Raw genomic sequence first — 7,742 nt, forward strand, 5'->3', positions numbered from 1 at the left:
GAGACATTTCCTGTAAAGTATGTGATTCATTAATGTTTGTTAAAGATGGATCATAGAAATACATTCTATCCTTATTTTCTTAAGTTTCATCATGATTTTATGAGAATTACATTAGGCAATAACATGAATGAAACTTAAGCTGATCAGTCGCAGACCTCAAAAGTCAGTCATTTTTGTTAACGTAGGCCCACTGTATTAGAGAACTCTGTTTTGTTTTGGAAAAACAGTTAAACCTTAGAATGCTGCTCGAGAATGACAGTCACAGGGATTGAGTGTCTCCTTGCCTGTTCTGTCCGATGTTGACAGAAGAAATTAGCTTTTTCACATGTTAAACAAGCTGCTCTGTATAGCGTGGGCAGGTGCTTCTCTGGAGTACAGTTAAGTAATAAACTGTCGCCATTCCACTTATGTAAAAAAAAAAAAAATGAGTAGGCATAACCTACCAAAGTGTTATGGTGATGATGATGAAGAAAATGATGAAGATGTTGTTTATTTATTATTATAGCTGCTTTCCCAATCAAAAACCCTGTATTAACACTGAGGTTGGCGCTAAACTAAAGGACAGGGCTACGCACACAGGGCTATCGCAGACAACCCTGAGGCTACGGCTGAGGACAGGAACAAGTACAACAAGTCCCAGTATGACCTCCGCAGTCATCAAACGAGCAAAAGGACAATATAGGAATAAGGTGGAATCATATTACACAGGCTCAAATGAAATTGTATTAGTCTCTGAAATTGTATCTGCTAAATATACAGTGGGGAAAAAAAGTATTTAGTCAGCCACCAATTGTGCAAGTTCTCCCACTTAAAAAGATGAGAGAGGCCTGTAATTTTCATCATAGGTACACGTCAACTATGACAGACAAATTGAGAGAAAAAAATTCCAGAAAATCACATTGTAGGATTTTTAATAAATTTATTTGCAAATTATGGTGGAAAATAAGTATTTGGTCACCTACAAACAAGCAAGATTTCTGTCTCTCACAGACCTGTAACTTCTTCTTTAAGAGGCTCCTCTGTCCTCCACTCGTTACCTGTATTAATGGCACCTGTTTGAACTTGTTATCAGTATAAAAGACACCTGTCCACAACCTCAAACAGTCACACTCCAAACTCCACTATGGCCAAGACCAAAGAGCTGTCAAAGGACACCAGAAACAAAATTGTAGACCTGCACCAGGCTGGGAAGACTGCAATAGGTAAGCAGCTTGGTTTGAAGAAATCAACTGTGGGAGCAATTATTAGGAAATGGAAGACATACAAGACCACTGATAATCTCCCTCGATCTGGGGCTCCACGCAAGATCTCACCCCGTGGGGTCAAAATGATCACAAGAACGGTGAGCAAAAATCCCAGAACCACACAGGGGGACCTAGTGAATGACCTGCAGAGAGCTGGGACCAAAGTAACAAAGCCTACCATCAGTAACACACTACGCCGCCAGGGACTCAAATCCTGCAGTGCCAGACGTGTCCCCCTGCTTAAGCCAGTACATGTCCAGGCCCGTCTGAAGTTTGCTAGAGTGCATTTGGATGATCCAGAAGAGGATTGGGAGAATGTCATATGGTCAGATGAAACCAAAATATAACTTTTTGGTAAAAACTCAACTCGTCGTGTTTGGAGGACAAAGAATGCTGAGTTGCTTCCAAAGAACACCATACCTACTGTGAAGCATGGGGGTGGAAACATCATGCTTTGGGGCTGTTTTTCTGCAAAGGGACCAGGACGACTGATCCGTGTAAAGGAAAGAATGAATGGGGCCATGTATCGTGAGATTTTGAGTGAAAACCTCCTTCCATCAGCAAGGGCATTGAAGATGAAACGTGGCTGGGTCTTTCAGCATGACAATGATCCCAAACACACCGCCCGGGCAATGAAGGAGTGGCTTCGTAAGAAGCATTTCAAGGTCCTGGAGTGGCCTAGCCAGTCTCCAGATCTCAACCCCATAGAAAATCTTTGGAGGGAGTTGAAAGTCCGTGTTGCCCAGCGACAGCCCCAAAACATCACTGCTCTAGAGGAGATCTGCATGGAGGAATGGGCCAAAATACCTGCAACAGTGTGTGAAAACCTTGTGAAGACTTACAGAAAACGTTTGACCTGTGTCATTGCCAACAAAGGGTATATAACAAAGTATTGAGAAACTTTTGTTATTGACCAAATACTTATTTTCAACCATAATTTGCAAATAAATTCATTAAAAATCCTACAATGTGATTTTCTGGATTTTTTCTCCTCATTTTGTCTGTCATAGTTGACGTGGACCTATGATGAATATTACAGGCCTCTCTCATCTTTTTAAGTGGGAGAACTTGCACAATTGGTGGCTGACTAAATACTTTTTTCCCCCCACTGTATTACACATATTTAGCAGATGTTATTGCGGGTGTTGCAAAATACTTGTGTTCCTAGCTCCAACAGTGTAGTAATATTTAACAATACACAACAATACACACAAATCTAAAAAGTAAAAGAATGGAATGAAGAAATATAGAAATATTAGGAGGAGTAATGTCGGAGTCCGGAGTATAAAAAGCCTATATATATAAACTACCAGTCAAAAGTTTGGACACACCTACTCATTCAAGGGTTTTTCTTTATTTTTTACATTGTAGAATAATGGTGAAGACATCAAAACTATGAAATAGCACATATAGAATCATGTAGTAACCAAAAAAAAGTGTTAAACAAATCAAAATATATTTTATATTTGAGATTCTTCAAATACCCACCCTTTGCCTTGATGACAGCTTTGCACACGCTTGGCATTCTCTCAACCAGCTTCATGGGGTAGTCACCTGGAATGCATTTCATTTAACAGGTGTGCCTTCTTAAAAGTTAATTTGTGGAATTTCTTTCCTTCTAAATGCATTTGAGCCAATCAGTTGTGTTGTGACAAGATGGGGGGGGGGGGGGGTGAAACTGGCTCTCATGAGGACCGCCACAGGAAAGGAAGACCCAGAGTTACCTCTGCTGCAGAGGATAAGTTCTGTAGCGTTACCAGCCTCAGAAATGCAGCCCAAATAAATGCTTCACAGAGTTCAAGTAACAGACACATCTCAACATCAACTGTTCAGAGGGGACTGTGTGAATCAGGCCTTCATGATCGAATTGCTGCAAAGAAACCACTACTAAAGGACACCAATAAGAAGAAAATACCTGCTTGGGCCAAGAAACACGAGCAATGGACATTAGACCGGTGGAAATTTGTCCTTTGGTCTGGAGTCCAAATTGGAGATTTTTGGTGTCTTTGTGAGACGCGGTGTGGGTGAACAGATTATCTCCGCATGTGTATTTCCCACCGTAAAACATGGAGGAGGAGGTGTTATGGTGTGGGGGTGCTTTGCTGGTGACACTGTCTGTGATTGATTTAGAATTCAAGGCACACTTAACCAGCATGGCTACCACAGCATTCTGCAGTGATACGCCATCCCATCTGGTTTGGGCTTAGTGGGACTATCATTTGTTTTTCAACAGGACAATGACCCAACACACCTCCAGGCTGTGTGAGCGCTATTTTACCAAGAAGGAGAGTGATGGAGTGCTGCATCAGATGACCTGGCCTCCCAATCCCCCGACCTCAACCCAATTGAGATGGTTTGGATTGAGTCGGACGGCAGAGTGAAGGAAAAGCAGCCAACAAGTGCTCAACATATGTGGGAACTCATTCAAGACTGTTGGAAAATCATTCCAGGTGAAGCTGGTTGAGAGAATGCCAAGAGTGTGCAAAGCTGTCATAAAGGCAAAGGGTGGCTATTTGAAGAATGATAAATATAAAATATGTTTTGATTTGTTTAATACTTTTTTGGTTACTACATGATTCCATATGTGTTATTTCGTAGTTTGGATGTCTTCACTATTATTATACAATACAATTATTGCATAATTAGTATACAATTATACAGTGTCCAAACGTTTGACTGGTACTGTATATATATATATATATATATATATATACATACAGTGCATTCGGAAAGTATTCAGACCCCTTGACTTTTTCCATATTTTATTACAGTACAGCCATATTCTAAAATGGATTTTTTTTAAACAATTCCTCATCAATCTACACACAATACCCCATAATGACAACGCAAAAACAGGTTTTTAGACATTCTTCAGTAAAAGGCACATGACAGCCCGCTTGAAGTTTGCCAAAAGGCACCTAAAGGACTCTCAGACCATGAGAAACAAGATTCTCTGGTCTGATGAAACCAAGATTGAACTCTTTGGCCTGAATGCCAAGCATCACGTCTGGAGGAAACCTGGCTGTCACGACTTCCGCCGAGGCTGCCTCCCCTCTTTGTTCGGGCAGGCTTCGGCGTTCGTCGTCACCGGCTTACTAGCCACTGCCGCTCCATATTTCATCATTCCATTTGTCTTGTCTTGTCAATTACACACACCTGGTTCATATCCCCTCATTAGTCTGTGTATAAGTGTTCCCTCTGCCCCCTTGTCCTTGTGGGTGATTGTTATTTGTGAGAGTAGTGTAGCTCGGTGGAGCTACTCTCCCCTTTGTATTGCCGGAGTAGATATTTCCCCTGTGCCTGTATATTGTTGGAGTATCCCATACCGTGTATTGCCAGGGTAGATGGTTTCCCCTGTGTCTGTTTTCGTGTGTCGCTATCCAGCGCATTTGTGTACGACGGAATAAACTCTGTATTCTGTGATTTACCCTCCTGCGCCTGACTCCTTCTATCACACTCAACACACTGGCACCATCCCTACTGTGAAGCATGGTGGTGGCAGCATCATGCTGTGGGGATGTTTTTCAGCGGCAGGGACTGGGAGACTAGTCAGGATCGAGGGAAAGATAAACGAAGCAAAGTACAGAGAGATCCTTGATGAAAACCTGCTCCAGAGCGCTCAGGACCTCAGACTGAGGCGAAGGTTCACCTTCCAGCAGGACAACGACCGTAAGCACACAGCAAAGACAACGCAGGATTGGCTTCGGGACAAGTCTCTAAATGTCCTTGAGTGGCCCAGCCAGAGCCCGGACTTGAACCCGATTGAACATCTCTGGAGAGACCTGAAAATAGCTGTGCAGCGACGCTCCCCATCCAACCTGAAAGAGCAGATCTGCAGAGAAGAATGGGAGAAACTCCCCAAATACAGGTGTGCTAAGCTTGTAGTGTCATACCCAAGAAGACTCAAGGCTGTAATCGCTGCCAATGGTGCTTCAACAAAGTACTGAGTAAAAGGTCTGAATATTTCAGTAAATGTGATATTTCCGTTTTTTTTTTATTGATAAATTTATCAAACATTTCTAAAAACTTGTTTTTGCTTTGTCATTATGGGGTATTGTGTGTAGATTGATGAGGATTTTAATTTTTTTTACATCCATTTTAGAATAACAAATAATAGCAAAATGTAGAAAAAGTCAAGGGGTCTGAATACTTTTCGAATGCACTATATATTCACAGTAATGTTCAACCTCTCCTTGTCCCAGTCTGTAATCCCCACATGTTTTAAGATGACCACCATCATTCCTGTCCCCAAGAACTCTAAGGCTTCATGCCACAATGACTACCGCCCTGTAGCACTCATATCTGTAATCATGATATGTAGAACACATCAAATCCATCATCCCAGACACCTTCCTAGACCCACTCCAATTTGCATCCCGCCCCAACAGATCCATAGACAACGCAATCTCAATTAAGAGGAATAGCTATGTGAGAATGCTGTTCATGACTACAGATCAGTGTTCAACACTATTGTCCCCTCCAAGCTATTCACCAAGCTAAGGACCCTGGGACTGAACACCTCCCTCTGCAACTGGATCCTGGACTTCCTGATGGGCCGACCATAGGTGGTGAGGGTAAGCAACATCACCTCCGCCACGCTGACCCTCAACACGGGGGTGTGTGCTTAGTCCCCTCCTGTACTCCCTGTTCACCCACGACTGCGTGGCCACGCACGACTCCAACTCCATCATCAAGTTTGCTGACGACACGACAGTGGTAGGCCTGATCACCTGCGACGATAAGACAGCCTACACACTATTTCTTTTTTGCACTGTCTATATGCACACTCACAGGGCCCTACACACTACGCACGCTGATACTCCAACACAGATACAAACACTCATCCCATCATTTGCTCACACACATATAATATCCACATACATTTATACTCTACACACACCCACTCACATACAATCTTCATATACGCTTCTGCTACTCAGTTTATCATATATCCTGATGCCTAGTCACCTTACCCCGAAACATATCTACCTCCATCACTCCAGTATCCCTGCACATTGTATATATGGTATTGGAACTGACCCTGTATATAGTATGTTGAATTACTTTATCCTGTTCTTCTTATTATTATTTTTATATCTCATGTTTTTTTGTTCTACCTTGTTATTGTTAGTACTACATTGTTATTGATTCCTGCATTGTTGGGGTTAAAGCTAGCAAGAAAGGCATTTCACTGTACTTGTGCATGTGACATAAAAAATACAAACTTAAAACTGTGAGGCAATGAAGTGGCATTTCACTATTATGGAAGTCTCTAGAATTAGCATGTATAAAATATAAAATATTTTTTTCATATATAATCTGAAATTGTTTGTGTTACGCAGAATTTATATATGTATCTATTACATGCAGTGGCGATTTTAGCATGTAAATCTCTTGGTGGGGCAAACAAACAAAATATGTTGGGGATGCATGCCAGCAAAGCCACTACACAGCACAACACTAAACAATACATTAATTGTACTGTAACGGTGACAAACTGCCCACAAACTGTTAGGGCCTACATAAAGCTGTCTCAACAGCAGAGTCCCAATTGCAGTCCCAACACCTTATCACTGCTACACCTGGCTATCAGCGGAGCCTTGTCTGGCAGCGAAACAGTTAATTCAGCCTCATTTACTGCCTTTTAAATAAACATAGCTGATATGGCTGACTTGCTTAAACAAATGTGGTTTCTACTGACAATTAAGATGTACAAACTATGGCATAAGGGGATGACAAGCAGATAAGAGGAAATCCGTAATTTCGATTAAGACATTAATGAGCGAGCTAAGACGGACATAGTCAATATAACTATTTGTTTAGCACTTTTGCAATGTACAGCGACAGAATTCAGAACATGGGCTGTTCTTACAGTGTTCTCCCTGTACACCAAGTCAGAACCGTAGGATAAATAAATGGGGCATATAAGCAGACAATGAAAGCTCTTACAATATTTGATGATTACATTTCTCTAAAACAGGTTATAGGCTATATGTGCACCACCAAGTCAGAACAGTAGGCGAAATTAAGAGGGGAAAATAGACCAAATTATTAGGGTGAGGCACATGGGCTACTAACAGCTTACTACACAACATACACTTAGCATTACTTTCTTAGCTACAGTATACATATCTCCCTGGCATTTTACATCATTTATACAGTAGCGTACAATATATTTTTGGACTCACCTTGTTGTGCTGTGCTCACTTCAATAGGAAGGTGGCGCGGCAGTCCTTCGTGGGCAAATTTTCTCTTCAAACTTTGTAATCAAAGTCTGGCATTCTCTGGATTGATGGTGCTTTCAAGACAACTGGGAAATCTGAACAAAACTAGGTTGAATCCTGATGACGTCAGTGATCTTCAGGTCGTAGCTCTAGAAAGAGACCAGAGTTCCCGACTTACAATTCCGAGTTGGATGACCATTCAAAACATATTTTCCTAGTTAGAGCTTGTTTTTTCCCGAGTTCCCAGTTGTCTTGAACTCATTGAAATCAGATT

Source organism: Coregonus lavaretus, assembly GCF_964263955.1.
Source record: "Coregonus lavaretus genome assembly, chromosome: 23".
Classification (NCBI taxonomy): Eukaryota; Metazoa; Chordata; class Actinopteri; order Salmoniformes; family Salmonidae; genus Coregonus; species Coregonus lavaretus.